This window comes from Talpa europaea (assembly GCF_964194135.1).
Source record: "Talpa europaea genome assembly, chromosome: 1".
Classification (NCBI taxonomy): Eukaryota; Metazoa; Chordata; class Mammalia; order Eulipotyphla; family Talpidae; genus Talpa; species Talpa europaea.
This window is the reverse complement of record NC_140073.1, coordinates 141,875,363-141,896,137: the sequence shown is the minus strand read 5'-3', so window position 1 is coordinate 141,896,137 and position 20,775 is coordinate 141,875,363.

Below are 20,775 nucleotides of genomic sequence, written 5' to 3'. Positions count from 1 at the left end.
ATGCACCCCTAGCTGATCTGGGGAGCTCTCTGATCCCTTAGCATACTTAACACATTGTACAAATGACTTGTGAATGTACGGTTGTTGAGAGCAATAAGTTAAAAAGCAAAAAAAGAAAGAAACAACAGGCTTGGGTCATTTTATCTCCGGAGAAAAGGGTGTTGTTCACCCACCGAAGAAAGAACTGAAGAGCTGCAATTTTCAGCCTCTTGAAGACGGCTAGTAACATAGCAGACAAAGAGTTCTTTTTCCTCTGAAAATGCAAAATCCTTTTAGAAAGCGACATGTAAACAGATGAAACAGCTGATTCTCAAAAGCATGCAGTCCAGGCCAAACATTTGCGGGAGTGGCTGAGATACTCACTTCTGGAGGGTTTCTCGGTTACTAGGTGTTGACATAGTCAAGATTTTCTGATTACGAATTCCTGTGAGAAGAGAAAGGGAGACTTAGAGAATCCTTATACTAACTCCCTTCTCTCTCTCTCTCTCTTTTTTTTAAATTAATTTATTTATACAAGCACTGGGTATGGTCAGAAGTACAGGAGGGTGAGAGAATTCACCAGAGCCAGAGTGGGGAACAGAACAGGCAGACTGATTAAATACACTGCTGAGGGGAGCAGCGGGCGTGGCAGGAGAGGTCTGCGCGCCATGTGGGACCATCGAACCAGCGCTGCAGAGGCTGCGTGCAGCTTCGCAGCCCAGCGCTCAACTGCTGTGCCACCAGGGGAGGCCCTAACTCCCTTCTCTTTGAGAGGAACTGGCCTAAGTGGTCAGGGGACACTCTGGGAAATAAAGACTTTTAGCCATGAGGTGAGACCTCTTCTTCAGAAGAAATCGAGTCACTTACTAGGCTTCACAGGAAATGTGGAATAGCCACTTCTCACAAGGATCAGGTAGTTCCAAAGACCACTGTCCTACAAGGAGCAGTGGCTCATGAAGGATTACTCTGGGGTTTGTCATTAACATGATTCAGTCTTCTTGTGTTTACCCTCCCAGTTCCTCTGCTGGATGCCCACGTCTGCCTACCCCTCTGAGGTCATTTTAGACATTGGCTGATGTCGTTGGCAGATCATGTGTCATGTAGGCAGATTCAGAGCACAGACATGGATGTCAGCACCTGTTCAGGTCACCTCCTTCTTTGAGGGGACACGCTTTGGCAGGCCCAGTGTTTATGGTGCTGGATCCCCAAGTCAGCCGGTATCTCTAGCTCTCCTTTGGCAAATGTACTTAGGAGCCTCCTGCTTCTACTTTGAAAACTTAGATGTTATTTAATATAATTTAATTACCTAAATATCACCTTTGCCCATTTGGATACGGGAGCATCAACCAATTAAATCTGCTTCATTTTTCATATTTGCCTTTTATGATTTTTCATAGAAGTACCTGAATCTAATGCAAGCACACTCATAAACATATATGCGTGATATATGTCAATGCCATCTTTTACAAGCTTGCCATGATATATTATAAAAAGAGAACTGTTTTCAGTCATTTATTAATATACTACATCTATCTTGCATTCTTGAAAGATTTTCTAGAAATAGCACAGACAAGGAAGTTTGCTGTCTCTTCCCCAAATGGGTCATTTTTAAATTAATATGAAACATTCTCTGAAGGTGCCAGGAGACCTTGGAGAGAAATACACATTATAATACCACCAGGAGAATTGCAGTTCTTAAAAATAGCCATGACCTCTCAAAGCCATCTGTCCCCCTGCAGAGAGTTCATGAAAGTCACCATTGCCTCTTTGAAGATTGTTAAAGAAACAAAGACTGCTGAGTCCCATGTACCAATGTGGGAGACAAGGCGGGGAAGAGATAGAGCAGAGCTTTTAGTGAAGACAATTTCATGGTGGAAGATGTCCAAGTTACTTTTAATACAAGATAGTGGCCAGGAGAGGAAGAGGAGGTAGTGGGTTTAATTTCATATTTCTGACCCTTCAGGACCCTTCAGCATTACTCATTCTGTGAGTCGCTTTCCCTTTTCAACCTTTAATTTCTTGCCCACGTTTTCTCCCCAGAGCCTCTCAAAGACTCCTCATAGCGTTTCTAATTTCTCTGTTGTCTTTGCCTCCTGCTCAAGTTCCTAATTTCTTTGAAACAATTCTAAAACTCAGGAATTTTAGGAATGAAAATAGGTTTTTGTCTACTCCCTCATATCCAACACAGTCATTGGCCTATTGTATTGTTATATTTGAAGTTGCCCTTATTTGTGATTGTATGGATTTAGCATCACACAAATATTCAGAAAGTTAGTATGATGAAGCAGTGATGTTTACGCTCAACCAATTCTGCTCCTGTTTCTCATCTGTTCTATTTTGCCTCTTTCTTTTCAAGTGTTTCCTATCATAATCTCATTCTGCCATCACATAAATTATCTTGCTTTATTTCCAAATTTCTCATCTAGAGAGGTGGTGAAGGGTGGTGGAGGATTTGGGTTACGTGCTATGTGCTTTGCACGTGGTTTTCTACTTCCTCTTCACAATGACTGTAAGAGGTAGGCATTCTTATTCCTATTTCACAGGTGAGAAAGCTGAGATGGCTTAGAAACTTTCTCAATCTCACACAGCTGATAAGTGCTGAAACCTGGGTACCAAGCTCTAAGCTTGTGATTTAATTGCCATGCTCTATTACCTCGGCGTGTAACTGCTATTTATGGTGTTCTTACTGCCTGCCAAGCAATTTTAGATACATTCTTCTGTGAATTATCTAACAACTCCATGAGAATTTAAATAGCTACATAACTTACTAGCTGTGTGATTACTAGTTAACATGCTGGAGCTAAACTTCCCTGATGTGTGATATAATAGTATTTGTTTCATGTCTGTCCCATGGTTATTGTGAATATTCCATGAGAGAATAAAAGTGAAACTAATTTTTGAACGATGAAGCATGAAGTAATGGAATACATTCTAAGCCATGCTTCCTTTGCAGGCATGGACACTTTATTTACTCCATTAATTAAACAATTTTCCAGATGTGAAATCTTCAAGACAGAGAGGTAGGCATCGACTTAGCCACCTGTCCATGTGCCTCAGACACTGTCTCCAGCAGGTGGAGGGGTCTGCTTAAGGTTTCTTGGTTCATTAAGAAAGATCTAGAGTTGGTTGTGTTGCCGCCAGAATTATAGAAAAAAGCTTCTTAACACACTCCTCATCCAGGAGGTGAGGACTGAGCAGAAGAGTGGAAAGAGCCAGAGTTGATGCCCCATTTACAGGTGAAATTGATTTCATCCTGACTTTCCCTCCTGGAGTGCTGCCCTAGCCTGGTTGGTTTTTTGCTAGGCATTTGCTAAGCATTTCATTATAATCTCCTTGTCCAATGCAATAGATGATATCTGATTCTTTTAGCGCTTTCAGAAATTTTCTGCTGTGGATTGCTGGACTTGGAACACTTGATTCACTTTTCAAATAAATGGACACGGAAGCGAGATGTTGGTTTGAAAGTATGCATGGTTTGACCATACTGATGCCCAAGTGCCACATGTATTTTTGGAAGGAAGACAAGGTCTCACCTAAAGCAACCCTCAGCTGAGGTTTTTAACCTGCTGGTGTGTCAATGTCTCCCGCCCTGTCTCCTGGATAACGAGACAGGATGCCCAGGGCACTAGTCAGGGACAAGGGATCACTGGGTTATTTTGTCTAGCCTGCTGCACCACCCACCCTGCCCCCCGGGGCCCTCAGATGGAGTACCTCATTATACTCATCAGGCTAGATGCTGTTTGAAAGAATGTGGCTGCAACTTCAAGGTAAGGGTATATTTGAGATAATGAGGAACAGACTTCTGCCAATGAAGTAAAACTTTTGGTAGCTGGCCTCTGCGTTTCCTGCCAAACAAGCTCAAGGCTGAGCTAATCACAACCAATTTTTAAAAGTGATATTCAAGTAAGAATATGAGAGACTAGATGATTGTTTTAATCAACTCCCTCCCCTCATCCCGCCAACCCCCATGTTTAGAATAGACAATAATTTCATGGGTTAATGCAAAGCTATTAACCAATAACATGAATTCAAATTCTTATTAAAAAGTTCTATTGCCAGGTTATAGAAAATTCATAACTTCCCTAGAGGGATAATTAGCATTTATTTTATTTATATTAAAAATAATCATACTTAAGATTCATTTGCAGGTGGTATGGTGCGTGTGTGCATGTGTGTGTAATAGGGTTTAATTTATTCATTCATCTTAAAGTACAGAGAAATCTATAGCTTAGGTGGAATGTGGTTTCAATCAGTCCTGATCTATTTTTCATATGTCTTAGTCTCTTAAATGGTGAGAATAATAATGGTGGCAATAACAACAACAGTAATAATAATATTTGTATAATACTTTGCAACATTCACTCACAAAATTTATCTTTTAACCTTTCAAATTCTCAAGAGAGACCTTTGGCCTCTGAGTCAGGAGGCTAGGCATTATTATGGTTATTTCTTGTGATCAATGAATTATAAAATACTCTGAGATAGTTAAGGGAAATGAAGTTGTTTTTAATTCATAGTCGTATTTTTAAATTTAAGGTAAAATATTTTTATTTTTTAATTTTTTAAAAAGATTTATTTATGCATACAAGAACTGGGGTACAGGCCAGAGGTGCAGGGGGCGGGGAGGAGGTGGTGAGAGGATTCACCAGAGACGGAGTGGTAAGCAGAACAGGAAGATGTACTGAAATACACTGCTGAGGGGAGCAGCGGGAGAGACAGGAGAGGCCTGCTGCGCCATATGGGTAGCTCCCTGGCTGACCAGGATGGAATTCATGCTGCAGAGGCTGAGTATAACTTCACAGTGCTGTGCTTAGCCACTTGCGCCACCAGGGAGCCCCAAGGTCAAATATTTTAGATGGATAAAATGAGTAGGATTCCACGTCCAGAAGGTAACAGGTTTCTGGAAAAACACAGCCTTAGTTGATGACATGTACTGTGGGAGAAAGTTACCGGACACTTAAAACTGCAAAAAACTCAGCACCTGGGACCTGCTCAGAACAGCTTCCTCTCCTCTTACTTGGGTGTGGCTGTGTCATTAGTGCCTAGTCTGGTGCTAGGCCACCTGGAAGGTCCAGGAGCACTTGGGACAGGCCTCGAGCCCTGGCTAGTGTGCAACCTAAGTGGGAAGACTGACCATGGCCATCTCGGAACAATCGCTGTGACCAGGCTGTTTGGGTCACGCACCCACCTGGAGCCATGGGGGTGGGGCATAAGCCCCCCCCAACCACATACACAGTTTATAAGAGGTGGTTCCCCAAAGTAATATTGAGCTCTCATTTCCAGATATAAAGACAATGGATTATGGGCAACAGATGTCTTCCTCAGTAGCTTCTCATCTCCACACAGTTAAGATGTACCGGGTGTCCTGTCGCCAGAGCCTCCTCTCAGCAACCCCCTCTCCCTGTGTAACTGTGGCTTCTCTCATTGCAAAATGGAATGCATTTCTTCCTTATAAACATGGTTATAAATGCTGGATAAGCATAGTTAATATGGTAGCATTTGTAGTACATATTTCAAATACATTAAACTTTGAGGAGCCCTTTGTGGGCAGTTTTGAGGATTTAGTCATAATTTTTAACACAGTGTCTATGGGAAAGTGTGTGCTGAGAAATCAAACACTTGAACCAAGAGAGGAATTCTTAGAACATAAACTGGGCTTGTGTGAGAGTGATTGAGCGCTAAATGGTGCAGCAGAACTTGGAAGGGCTGAGACCATTCAGAGAAAGCAGTTCTGTGGGTCTGGGGAGCAGGTGGGTGGCACGGCACTATCATCCATCAGTCTCAAGGTGGCATCAAAATCTGATTGTGTTCCCCACATATTATCCTGTGGATACAGGGGACCCGAGTCTCAGGGCAACTGATTGGGTCACCTAGATAGTGTCTTTTTTTCATTACTCTTCTTAAAGCTATAGCCTTGTTCGAAAAAGAAAAAAAGGAGGAATACATTTTGATTCAGTACCTTTGTTTAAAATATTTTTAAAATAAAATAGAAGAAAATATGAAAAATGTTTTATATTGAGTATAAAAGGGAAAGTTCCTCTACCCTAGTTCCATTCCCTGCTCCAACAGGAATTCGCTATTCAGGGTCAAGTTTATAAAATAGATTTCTTTTTTTTTTTAATTTTTTTTTATTAGAGGCATTTTTTTTTAAATTTATTTATTTGTTTGTTTGTTTTGTTTATACATGCACTGGGTATAGTCAGAAGCGCGGGAGGGTGAGAGAATTCACTAGAGCCAGAGCAGGGAGCAGAGCAGGCAGAGGGACCGAAGTACACTGCTGAGGGGAGCAGCGGGCAGCAGGAGAGGTCTGCGCACCATGTGGGACCCTCCTCTGGTGGCCGGGGAGCAGCCGGGGATCGAACCGGCGCTGCAGAGGCCGCGGGCAGATTTGCAACCCAGCGCTCAACCGCTGCGCCACCGGGGAGGCCCTAAAATAGATTTCTTAATATGGAAATGAGTTATAGTTTCCAGCTTTATCAGAATTAAGCAGTTTGGGCAGAAAAAGTATCTGTAATAGTTTCAGCTCTTTCCTATTCTAAGTCAGTGGTTTATTACCGTTTGAATGGGGATAGGTGGGGATATTGGAGAGAGGGAGATAGAATATCAAATGAGTGAGGTATGTGTTGTTAGAAAAGTCCTGTGTAATACAGGAATCTCCCTCTGCTTTAGAGTCATTTCTCCCTATTTCAAAGCATTAATAACTAACGTACATTATTTTCTATATCTGTATATTCTAAAGCCTACAATATGGTTTTTACTTTAATCATTTATCTTTTGAAGGAACTAAAACAATTTGTGGATGTTTTATATTTCCCCAGATTCACTATTTGCAAGAGCCAAGTTTCCATTTCACATTGAAGATGGTGCCTTGATGTGGCCTTGGTGAATCTCACACATAGCCAGTGTTTGCAGAGAAGCAACCTCTAGTTTCAGAGCCCCAGGTTGGGAGTTGTTACAAAAGTTTGAGAGAAGATGTAGACGGGTAGGCCTGGAGTCTAGACTGGAAAACCATGGCATGCAGGGCCATTAAGGTGGGAGATTATGGCACTAACCTGGATGTCAGTAGTGTGTCTGTTTGTTGTATGATAGAGAATTTATCTGGTCTTTGTTCTTGGTTCCTGGAATAGAGCTAAGTTCTTAGAATTTCCCTAATGCTAGAAGTATCTTTGCTGTTTATGGTGGACCATAATAGTTGATGCTATTGAGAGTCTCTTGGTGGCCCCCAAGACAGCTGATGCTATTGAGATGACTTAGGACCAGGACATGCCATGCCAGAAAGACCAATCATGTGATTAGGGGTTAAGTCCTTTGAGCCACATGATGTCAGCCTAACCTCCTGATCTCTGGGGAAAGGGGCTGGGTTCAATGGTTCCACTATGCCTATGTAATGAAACCACAGTAAAAACTCTGGACACCAAAGCTCAGTGGAAATTCCTAGTTGTTGAGCTCATTGATCTACTGAGCTGAGGACACACCTTGACTATGTGGGAAGATATCCTAGGCACTCTGCATTTGGAATGGAACCCTCCCTGATCTCACAGTATGTGTCTCTTCATTTGATTTGTCCTGATTTGTAGCCTTTATAATAAAACCAGTTGTAAATATAGTACTTTCCTGTGTTCTGTAAGTCATGCCAGTGCACTGTCAAACCCGAGTAAGGGTCATTGGAACCCCCAGGATTTGTAGCTAATCAGTCAGAAATGTGATCACTTAGGAAACCCCAAATTAGTCTCTGATATTTGAAGTGAGGGCAGTCTCAGTGGTTCAAGTGTCCTTAAAAGTGTAGAGTCTGACACTAACTTTGGTGGTTAGCATCAACGTTGAACTGCGGTGAAGGACCATCTCAGAACTGAGCAATTGTATAGGGTAGTTACTATAGACAATGCAATGCAAGGCAAAGTAATCAGGTTTGTTCCTTTGAATCAGCAAGACTGGGGATTTGAGAGCAATAGTTTACTATGGAAATCTGACTCCCCCCACCCCCCATGCCAACCCTCTTCTTCCAATCATTTGTGTTGCAGTGAGTAAATTTTTTGACTCTGCTATATATAGCTTGTTTTGATCTCCCTTCATACTTATCCTGGAGTTTCATTTTCCATCTAGACATATTCGGCCAAATTAGCAGACACATTTTCCTTTCCAGTTTTCAAATTTTGTATCAGGTGGGCTGAAACATAAGCACTTAGTTTCCACAAAGCAGATGCACTATGTTCTAGTGATTCATCAGTTTCCATGGGTTGGATTTTGGGCCTCTGCTCCAGTGCATGCTTATAATGAAATTGTCTGTGGCTTGAAGGTTCATTGAATCACTTACTGATTATATTAAATGCTGGGAAGGAAATAATGGCTAAGCCCCTGGTTGAGATTATTTTTGCCTATGGGTTGAGTTGGGAATCTCGTAGAACAAGGATAGGAAAATAAATAACTTTGACAGAATGTCTTAATTGCCTTAAAAAGATAGTGCTGGTAAGAAAAAAAGTCATAGAGTCAATAATTTTGTGCATTTTAGGCCCCCGTTATGTCTGACCAGGCGTCTTGAAAATACCTGATGTTTATTAAAAAAATGTAGGTGAGAAGGTCACAGACTGAACTATCTACAGGGGTAGGTGACAAAAATAAATGGACTGGTCCTGACTGGGGCAAACTGGGCTAATAATTCTAGCATTTATAGATCTTCTAATTTTTCAAGAGAAACTAGAAATATGTTGTTTAAAAAGAAAGTGAATGGTACCAATTTTTAAATGTTGGCAAAAGAAACCATAAATGTACAAATACAAAATGACTTAGCAGGACAAATAACACCTACCAGTCAGTCATATTTGGCAAACAGGACAACCATTTGCAATTGCTGCTATAAACGGGGAGGTTCAATGCAAATTCACATAAATGAATAATGAGGAAACCCCCACTATTCAAACCCCATTTGAAATGTTTCTCTGAGGCTTACTAAGTAGGCCATTTAAAATGTTTTATTCTGTGATTTGAAACATCAGTTGGTGATAATCACTTCCTTTTCCCGCTCCATACTTTCTCCATTACCCCTCCTTGTGGACTTCTCACCTACTTACATCTCCCTGATTACACCATCTTCATTTTCTTACTGAGTTTTATGCTACCTGGCCCCTGGGAATTGAATACTGTTTCATCTGCTCTCACTTGATTTTTATCTGCTTCTCATATGCTGTATTGTATTGTCATATTTTTCTCCCTCATCTTTGTATCACTCAACATAATCTAACCTGTATCAACATTTCTTAAATTATGATAGCCCCCTCTTGGCCACAGAAGAATGTCCCAAGACTGCTAGTGGATACCTGAAATCCCAGAGTGAAAGATTCATCCCTAGATATCTATGGAGCTTTGGTTCTAGGGCCCTCATGCACGCTAAAATCCACGGTGCTCAAAGCCATTCTATAAATGACACAGGATTTGCACATAACTTATACACATCCTTCTGGAAACCTTAATTGTCTCTAGACTACTTATAATGTGAATACTGTGGAGACAGTTGTTATACTGTATGTAGGAAATAATGGCAAGAAAAAGAGTCTGTACATGTTCATATATAACTATCATGTCGTATTATAGCTCTAACTACATAGTATGTATTTTCCATCTGGAGTAGATTAAATATCGGAGGCCCGCTGTAATGGTTTTTCCTATGCATGCATACATACCTATGATTAAGTTTAATTTATATGTTAATTAAACAGTAAGAGATGAACAACAAGAGTAATAAAATAGAACCATTATAGCAACATGCTGTAATAAAAGTAATGTGAGAGTGGTCTGTAAATATATTATTGTACGTAATGCTTTCAGATTGCAACTGACTTCCAGTAACCAAAACCTTGGAAAGTGAACTGGGGATCAAGGCAGAGTGCGACAGAGGGCAGTCCAAATTCCTTCCAGTTCTCACATCTTCCCATTATCAACTCTTTTCTCTTTCCCTTAATTAAACCCAAGGAATTATATTCCAAGGAAATTCGTGGTACTCTGTGTCCTAATTCCTTCTCTTTGTATTTTATTTCCATACCTATATGATTATTAAAGGGAAAAAAAGGTCATATGCATTCTGCCAGTAATAACTAGCAAGTCATAGTTTTTTGTAGTTTTAATTAGCTCTTAGGCTTTTTAAATCATAGGTCTATTTATCCATGACAGATTGGATCAGTAATTTTGTTATCACTAAATTGTTTGGTCAAAACTCATAAAAATGCACTTCCATTATGAGATAATGTATCCACAACTCTCATAAATGATTTTGCTGCTCATAAATGTTGACTCTTTCCACTTGAAGAAGAAAATTCATGATAAATGTTAAAGAAATGAACCTAGTTCACAACTACTGTGAACACATCTACTGTAATTTTTTTTTCTTAGTTTTTCAGTGGCTTCTGAAAGTTTCCCATGACTTTACAAGGCAGCTCTGAAAATGAGAGTAAAATGATGAAATCTAAAAGCACAGGAGGTGGTCCTGAGATGTGAAAACCCAACAGACTTGTCTGAGCCAACTGACCCGCCCTGCGCCTGCCAAGAGCAGTCTAACTTTTCTCCCCCACTCTGGGTTCCCCTGAGCGGGGTCTCCAGGGACCCTTTGTGTGATTAAAGAGCTCAAACAAGGAAGACTTGGCCAGCCGACCGCATGGGTGGCCAACTCACTGTCTGAGAGGCAGTGTTCACTGCAAAAAAAAAAAATACCTCTCCAATGTTTCCTTTCACTAAAATTCAGCTGGGCCAAATACTTCTAGGTGGAGCTGACTGTGACCATCACTGTTATGTCAAACTGAAGAGCAAAATTAAATCTCCATGTCAGAGTATTTTCTAGAAGAAGGATCAACAGCACCTCATTTTTGACTTATCCTGCTTGTACCTGTCTGATTTTGCTATTGGTGTCTCAGAATAGACTGCCTTTTTATTTGCAGGAAATGTTTAGATATCTCATGACAAACTGGGTGTTACTGTATGAGTTCCTAATTTTTTTTTTCTCTTAGCAAAAAAAAGGATTGCAATATATAAATGTAAGTTTTTCAAAAGAGGCTCACTAAGGCACCAGTAAATATGGTATTATGACTATCTCAGCACTCATCACACTCACATACATATACAGGCTTGCATGCATGCATGTGTGTGCACACACACACACACATTTATTGGCTAACTTCAGTTAGATTTTAGATTAAGCCCAAAGTATTATTTCCTTTCACAGGGATTTCTTGGCTAAGTGTTTCTGCTCTATATTCCTATTGTGCCCCTAATTTTTCCTATTACAACTGTCATGGAATGCTATCTTAATTATTTCTTTTATTGCTTATATCCAAGATAAACTGAAGTTTCTAAGAGTGGCACTGAGTGTCTTATACTCTATGTAGTATTCTTAGCAATCAGCAAAGTGATGTTTGCTCTCAGTAAAATGTTCTTCAAAAATAGTTGTCAGAGGAAAACATAAATAAATAGGCCACATTTACAAGCTTATCTAAGATTCTTGATATTAATTTGCTAACCCATTTGTGCTACTGATATAAATGGCATGATAGCTACATTTTTATACACACATACAACTTAGGTGTATAGTAATACAATACATCAAATTTAAGATAGCATCAATTATACAACAAATTACTATTTTATGTACCACTTAGAAAGAAAAGAACCCTGCGAAGACAATGTGACCCAATCCTTTCTTATTTTTATGTATAAAAAATTTCAGGCAGGGTAAAACTCAAAATCAGAGCTTTCCATTAAACGTGGGAAATGCACCAAATGGAAGAGTGTAAGACCATATATGGTTATTGGTAAGCAATGAGATAATTAAAAATGACACTAAAATAATTTTAAATTTTATGACCTATCCATTACCAATTTAAAAAGATGGGTAGCAAGATAAGGATGCAAAGAGGATCATATACTAGATATGTAATATTTTACAGAGAACCTGACATTTGAGTCAGGCAGGAGTTTGCTAGGAGGAAAAGCAATGCACTTTTGTCAGAGAAAACCCTGTCTCTAAAGGCAAGAAAGTATAAAAATAATTCAGCAAGGAGCTGTTGAGAAGGGGGCAGAGTTGAGCCGTCAGGGTTGTGAGCCTTTAAAAAGGAGTGATGCGTGTGGGCCTGCTTGCTCTTTTCAGTGAAAGCTGCTGTGGGAGGTGGCCACCCCACTGGGGACAGGCCTGTAGCAGTGAGGGGGTGCCCCCAACCTCAGCAGTGGCAGGTTCTGCTTACCCTGCCAGCTCCTGCAGCTGCTCCCCACTTCACACCATTAGTTAGCAACTGGACCTTCTCTTCCTCCCTCTGCCCTGTTAGTTCTCCCTCTCTCTGTTGGTTGGAATAACTTTTTTCTTTTTTTTTTTAATGCACTAAAACCCCCTTTGTTTGCATTTGTGGTGACAAATGACAGGACCCAGAACTGGCAAGGGATGTTCTGACCCAGTGTCAGTTTTTAGATCCTTTGCCTGGTAACAAAAGGATTGTTAAGTGGGCAAGAGTGGAGACCCTGCATCTAAATTTCAAAGTTTTGGCTGTGGGGCTTCTCTGGTGGTGCAAGGGGTTGAATGTTAGCACTATGAAGCTATCCACAGCTACTGCAACACGAGTTTGATCCCCAGACAGGGAGCTAACCCACATGGCATAGCAGACCCCTCCTGTCTCGCCTACTGCTCCCCTCAGCAGTATATTTCAGTCAATCTGCCTGTTCTGCTCCCCGCTCTGTCTCTGATGACTCCTTTCACTCCCCCACCCCCACTCCTCGCACCTCTGGCCTGTACTCCAGTTCTTGTATGCATAAATAAATAAACCTTAAAAAACAACAACAACAAGGTTTGAGGTATGTTCCTAGGAACAAGAGTCTGTTCTTGTTTGAGCTATTTTGCAGGAGATTGGGGCCAAGGTGGACATGCTGGCCCCAGGCTGGAGGAAACATTGTACGAGGGGAGCCCTTTGTGTGTGACACGGACAGCTCTCTAGGATGAGCTACCTGCATCTTGGAATGTACAAATCTTGGACCCCTGCACTTTTGGGGGCACAGGAAAAAAATAAAAGTGGCTGAAAATATGAATACTCACACTACTAGCCATCCATGAAAGTAGGCAGTTTCTGGGGAAGGAAACTGAATCCTTAATAGTAGGTTTTGGAGAGAACAGGACAGGCCTCAAGGCAGTTAGCAAAGGAGGGTCACAGCCAGCTTGAGTCCGGTCTAGCTTCTCATTAGCCAAACCGAACCAACTCCCAGCGCACTGAAAGTGAGGTGCTTTCCATAGAAGTCAGCATCCCAGCAGAGAATAGGGTAGAAAAAGGTGGAGAGTGGATCATGCAGATGAAATTCACGCTTCTCAAACTTTAATATACATACAGATTGCCCATTAAAAATGTAGATTGTGTTTCAGAGGACTGGGCTGGGACCTGAGATTCTGGATTGCCTCAAATTCCCTGCAGCTAAGGCTGCATGTGCAGAGACCAAATTTCAAGTAACAAGGCTGCAGTTCCCTTCTTTTATCTCAGGACCTTAAGCTAAAGTCAGCCTGATCTCACCTGGATGAAAGAAGCATCTTTGACCACCTGACAGGGGACAGGGAGGGGAGCCTATGTCTCTCTTCCCTTCCCTTCCAGCCAAGAAAGGCAGGCATGGGAATAGCAGCATTTGCCAGAGGCAGGTCAGCAGCTCTAGCAGAATAAAGGACAACTGGCAGTTGGCCTAAATGGCCTGTGGACATAGAGGAGTTGATGGCCTGAGACCATGGAGGCAGAGACTAATTAACTCAGGAACACACAGAGAATACCAGCACCTTTGAGGATTCCCTGGAAAGGGAGTCTTGAAGTCATTATAAATAATAGGAAAATGACCTTAATTGTGTTTACAGGCTTGGGAGATCTGGACTTACAGGAATGAATAAAGTTTGATAATGCAAGCTCAAAATACATTGTAGGATACCCCTGTGCTTTGCTTTCCCTTTGTTCCATTGTTAACAGTTGTCTTTCACAGTTGTTTGTGTTTAGTGATTATTGAGAATAGATAATCCTACGTGGGCTTTCATAGGGCCTGTGGTTCTATGATATATTGTAAGGACAGGACAGGACACAGTGCAGGTTTTCTGATCCCATGCAGACCGGGTAAAGGAGGAGTCAGAGTCCTCAGTAGTTTTGCACGTTTTTTATTTGGGGTTCACCAGGCATATGGCAGGCAGGGGTGCTGGCTGGGGGGCTGGGAGGCCTCCCAGCCCCCAGCAAGTCTTCACTCTATCTAGGCTCTCTAGCGTTCGTTCTGCTGCTTCTCGGCTTCTGCTTCGGCTTCTGCTGCTGCTGCTGCTGCTGCTGCTGCTGCTGCTGCTGCTGCTGCTGCTGCTGCTGCTGGCGTCCCCGTGACACCGCCCTTAAAAGCACAGTCTTAACTCAGCTGAATCCCATCTACCTATGCCCACACCCTATTCCAGGTGCCCGCCATCAGGCATGCATTCAGGACAAGGATCCATCATCTATCCTGATGGCGGAAGGGCAGAAAAGCCTGATATTTTCTTTACCCTACATATATAATAGCATAAAAACATGTCTTTGAACACATGCCGTCTGTCTCCTTGACAAGCTATGTTGCATTTCTTGAAATGTCATTGCAAGCAGACATAGCCAGCTCTTACCTTCTTTTTATACCTGATGTTCCTGAGTTAGTAAGGCAAAATGTTGACAAGTTGACTTTGAGACCAATGAATCAGCAGGGAAGCTGTTGAAAGAGTGAAGCAATGAAGTGAAAAGTGAAATATAGGGGTTTGTCAGCTCCATCAGGCCAGCAGATGGATGGAATGTAAGAGGGAACAGGAGTGAGGACTGTCTGCAGAGTTTTCTCTATCTTGCTATTAACAGTTGAAGGAGTTTAAGCCTAAATTTCCTCTCCATGAGCTGGTAAAGTGGAGAATCCTTTTTTAACTTTCTCAATTATGGAAACAATGATTTGAATCAAAGCATTCTGAATACACTTCTGTAGACCTCAAGCCCCAGGGTGATGATGAAAGGTAGGGAGTTGGCCCACTGACGGTTGAGGAATTCTACAGTAAAGAAACAGATACTAATGTAAATACTACTGTGAATTGCAAATACCTAAACAACCTTGCTATTGCCAGGCACTGTTCTAAGGTCTTTATTATTTTAATTTATTTTATTTTATTTTTTTAAGATTTATTTATTTATGCATAAAAGAACTGGGTTGTAGGCCAGAGGTGGGGGGCGGGGAAAGTGAGAGGATTCACCAAAGACAGAGTTGGGGAGCAGACTAGGCAGATCCACTGAAATACTCTGCTAAGGGGAGCAGCTGGTGAGACAGGAGAGGTCTGCTGTGCCATGTGGGTCAGCTCCCTGGCTGGCCAATATCGAACTAGTGCTGCAGTGGCTGCAGATGGCTTGATAGCGCTGTGTCTTTAACCCCTGTGCCACCAGGGAGGCCCAGTTCTAAGGTCTTTGTAGGAGGAAAGTTGGGTGAAAGTCACAGATAGTTCTCTTTATGAACTGAATGTATCTCTCCCTCTAAATTCATTGAAATCCCGACCCCTAATGTGTTGGCACTAGGAAGAGGAACCTTTGGAAGGTAACTGTGTCATGAGGATGGAGCCCTCATAAATGGATAAATTGGATGAGTGTCCTTCTAAAAAGAGACACCAGAGAACTTCTCTCTGCTTTCTGCAAGAAAATGGCCATCTCTCAAATAATGTTCCCGAGAACTCAGCCAGGCTGGAACTTTGATCTTAGGCTTCCCAGTCTCCAGAACTATGAGAAATAAATAGCTCTTGTTAAAGTCACCAATTCTATTGTATTTTGGTTATAGAAGCCTCAGTCAACTAAGGTGCTCCTGTCATGGCAGATTTGAAGGTGAAAGCTGTAACGATTTAGTTCGTAGGCATGAAAATGCAATAGGAAGAGGTTGAAGGGATGGAAAGACTTGATTTTTATCTTCTATCAACTCATAACTTTATCAAATGAAGATTAAAAAAATTATGAAGACCACATTCAGTAAAGGTAATTAATTTAAAAAAGAAAGAAGAAAGAAGTTTTGATTTCCTTTGTGGAATTTGGGGACTATTTCTTTTTTTTTTTTTTGAGCCTTACACTGAGCTCCCTGAAACTATTGGACATGAATCCCCTCAATTTTACAAATGCCTCCATCCCTTCTATCTGCCCTTTAACCAGTTCCTTGAAACACAACTAAAATTTAGGGATTCAAATATTGATAAACCAAATCCTGAGGCCCTCATAGAAACACTCATTAATAATACCCTTCCCCAAGGAGATGTGGAAGCAGATGGGTATGAGCATGGGTGTTTGGTGCAGGGTGAGTGGAACATGTGCACATATGGAAGAACAAAATGTAACCCCCAAATTAAAATAAAAATTAAAGAATTGCTCGCCTCTTTGCTAACTGCTGAATAAGCCAGTCTCAAGAGAATATACACCAGAACCAATAACTTCTAAAAACCATAGCAGATCAATTTCAGACTCAGATTCGGATTCTCTTTCTTTCTGCAGATGGCCCAACCTGTCTGGGTCCTCCTTTCTGAACTTTGGCTTCATCACATTAGCAGCATGAAGCTCATAGAAATCATAGTTTTATCCTTTTACTGGGAGAGTCCCATTGTTACCAGGCAAAGAGTCTAAAAACTGTGACTTGGTCAGAATATCTTTCACAGGACTGGCCCCTTCCATCACAAATGCAAACAAAAGGGCCTTTGGTGCAGTAAAAAAGGAAAAACAATTTATTGCAAGGGTGAAGGGAGAGGGGGAACTAGCAGGGCCAAGGGACATGGAAAAGGTCCAGTTACTGATCAGTGGCCCAAAGTCGAATTGGAGCTGTCGAAGCTGGCAGGGTATGACAGAGAGGCCTCCTTCTGCTGAGGGGGTGGGCTCCCCCCACTCAGCGTTGGGGGGAAATGAAGACCTGCTTAGTGGGGTGGCTGTCTTCCCCAGAAGCTGTGCTGAAAAGGAGAGAGAGAGCCCACAAGCAGGGCTGCCTTTTAGAGGTTCGCAAGATGGCTGCTTAGGACGTCAGGGCGGGATGCAGACCAGGGCACTGTATAGGCTTCATCCTCTCCGTCGGGGCTGTTCCAGAAGTCAGGGGGTGGGTTTTGACCCCTTGACAAGCACTGGACTAACCAAAACAGCCTTGTCCTGTCACAGGGTAACTGTGGAGTAGTAAAGAGGATAGGGTAATGGAAGCCAGTACAAGAGAGAGGATGGGAGTAGGATAATTGGTCTGTCAATCTGTCATAAATTTTGACCAAGCATCTTCAGTTATAAATGGGCTGGGGAGACCTGGGAAAGGTGTATACTGGGTTTCCATTCGGCTCATTTTAGAAAATACTGAGCAATAGGGCAAGCATACCTTGGGGAGCCTGGGGAGAGTTATCCACCTGGAAGGCACAGACCGAGGAGTGTAAGAGCTGTTTGGTTCTGTTATAGAGCAACCCCGATATTAAACGGGTTCCTGGCTGTGGGTCCTCACCCGCATGCTTAAAAGGGACTTATGAATACTCTACTACAGACACACACAAAAGGTTAATAAAAGGTTTATTTACAAGAGAAAAGGAAATAAGGAAAATGTACAACTCAGGGGGAAAATAGGGAAATAAAGTCTTTAATGCGTCCTACCCGATCCGACGACCTGGAAACCCAAAGTCACTCTCAGAGCTGCGAGCTGGCAGAGAGCCAAAAATGGGGGATCCCCAAAGCCCATGTGTCTGCCTTTTATATCCACCTGGCTGCTTAACCCCACCCTTAGGTCCCAGCCACCTTCCCTTTGGTGGTGATGGGATTTGGAGTTCCCAGTGTCTTTGGCTTTGACCTGGGGTGGGGGTGGAGTCCACAAAGCCTATATGGAATTAGCTTTGGGACATCCTTTTCCCCCTAACAGTTCAACTTCAGGATTCTGCCTCCTTCTGATCAACATATTTAGTAACATTTCTGAGTCAGGAAGCTTGGAACGCCTCCACGCACTTCATGTTTATCTGTTTTGGCTGGCGTTGTGAGTTGCCATGAAGAAATAGACAAACAAATGTAGTTCTCCCCTTCTCGTCTCCACCCCCACATGCTTCTACGTGTGGGACAAGTGTGACAGGATGATGGCAGTACCCCTTTCCCTAACTTGCCTCATCCTTCCCTGCTGCCCTTCTGTTGGGCAGCTTTGGGCTGAACAGAGCGCCTCACGACCGAGTCAGTGTGGAGAGGAAGGTCAGAGGGTCAAGGGAGCCATCTTGTCCCCGGATCCCTCCTTGCTTATGCATGATCTTTCTCCTTTGCCCTGCAACTCAACCCTAGAAATAGACTTTAACCCTTGTCAGGAAATTAAGGAGCCCAGCAGCACAGGTCATACACCAATGAATTCCCCAGCTCTGATGTGATGCTTCAGTTCTGGTATCTCAGCCTCTGCTCTGACCTGTGACCCAAATGGGTCTTTGTCTCATCACCCTGGATTTGTTTTTGAGTTTCAGCTTGTCTAAGCTTGCGTTCATTTCTCTGAACTTTAGCACTTTGGTTAGAACTGTGTAGCTGCCAGGCCTGTCCTATTTTTACTACTAGTTATGTTAGTTGCTTATCAATTTGTTTTGTCTTCTCTTTGGTGGGTGGTTGTGTATCCATCATGGCTCATGTCTCCCGAGGCTAACTCTCCCCAGACTGTGTGACCGGTGGGATTTGCTCTGATCTTAGTGAGTAGACCTCTATTTCATGTAGGTGATACCCTAGAGCTATTATTCTATGGTCAACCTGCCAGTGGGGAGGACTGTGAAGCCTACTCATTCTAATTCAGAGACTCTACATTTTCCTTGCCTCTGGGAGTCTCCCCAGATAAGACTACCAATACCATGTATTAATGAAGATTCATTTGGCTAGAGGGAAGACCTTATCTAGTTTAAGATAAAAGAAAAATTTACTGAAAATATTTGAGGTTTTTTTTTGTTTGTTTTTAAGGGAGATTAAAAGTAGGAACACCCTAGGGATCCAAACTGGAGAACCCCAGGAACTCCAGGACACACTATGACTCAACTCCATGACCCTCAGTGGCTATTTCTATTCATATTCCTGGAGATACGATCTTTTACCCGAGCTTTACTTACTAGTCAACTCAAGTAATCAGCCCTAGTTCATCTCACCAAGCAAAGATATTACTATTGGGGCTTACCCCTGTGAATCAAGACCAGTCCCCAGGAATAGGCAAGGTTGTGACCTGGGAATGCACCCCACACTTCATACCAGGCACAATCTGCTGGCCTCACTTGACACCAGGCCTCCCTTCCACGTGAGTCCAGAATACATCTCAGTTTCTTCCCACACAGCTGGAGCGAAGGCTGTCACTAAAGTCTAGATTTTTTTAATAAAAAACATCAAGTAAAAGAGGACTATATAACTAAAAATCTACTTTGTAAACTAAGTCTCATTTGTCTTCAAAATGGGAGAACTCTAGTCTTCTTCTCAGTGCTGAGTCCATGTGTTAAGATCCATTTTAAGCCTTAAACAAGGAGTGTCGGCAAGGCAACTAAGCCAATTCAAAGTTCAGAGCGAGGCACAGAAAGGCAAGCCATGCTCCTTTCCTCTAAAGACTTTTTCCAGAATGCCATTTTCCTGGCTTTTCCAAGAGGAGTGGTACAGAGACTAGCTTCTCTTCCAGGAGTGTGGTGGCCTCATGGTCTCATAGTACGGTCTATAGACCACTCACATGTGACTCCACCATTTACCCACGGGAGAGGAACATGCAGTGGCAGGAGATTTTGCCTGTTACTCAAAAGCTAGGGCCTCTGCGAGTGTGGGCCTGGCCTGTACCAGTGTGGCTTGCTGCCATGACTACTGTGTAATGACCTGGTTCAGAGTCAGCACACACTGACGATGCGTGGGTGGTCTGCCAAGCTGCATGGGTAGGCATTTGCACTTGGCTTTATTGAACTCTTTATTTAATACAAATTCCATGAAGCTCTTGGAAAGAGTGCTATGGTTGAATACATTTTCTTAACACTGCCTGCTGCAGTTTCCTTTTGTAGATACAGAACACACAGTTCTAGAAGATGGACTTGAGGAGATATATAACAGGGACTTGTTGAACTCTGTGTAACCTGAATTTTCCCCAAATCGAGTGAGCAAGGGGCTCTTTTTAGCAATTTAGACCTTCCATTGAAAGTTCCTTGTACAATGGGTCAAGTTCTAGCTTGGCATGGAAATTTCTTGTGCCTGTAGGTATAAGTCCCAATCTATCTAAGACGAAAGTCCTGTGAAAGCTGCCTAGAGCAAGCTGCTAGGTATGGCTTATGAACTCAGCTCTCAATTCCCATATCACATTCCCTTCACCTAGCTAGATTTGGAAAAAATGGCCGTGGCTGTGCTCCACCCCAGAATCTCTGGGGGTGGAGCCCATGCCTGGACGTTTTTGAAAAGTTCCCTACGTAATTTAATATATAACCAGCGAGACCTCCAGGTCTGGGACCCCAAGGTAATCACTGGTGATGTAATTCACAACTAGAGATTCTGCTGAGATACTTAACCACCACTAAGTTGAAAAACAGATGCTTTTTTTCCCTTAAGTTTTGAAATTAACATTCTAGGAACAAGGAGTTGAGTGAGCACAGGCAACTGACCCAGGAAGAAGGCCAGCCAATGAGTGAGGGGTGAGGAGCTTTGTTTGACGAAGGGACATGCTGGAAGCTTGGAGTCTTTGGAATAAGCTTACTGCTCACCATAATGTCTGAAGGTTGAGACTGATATGAATTATTTAGACCTTAAGGGAGAATCTTTGCAACGGAATCAATTTTCCTTCTCCTTTCTCTGCATAGTCAGG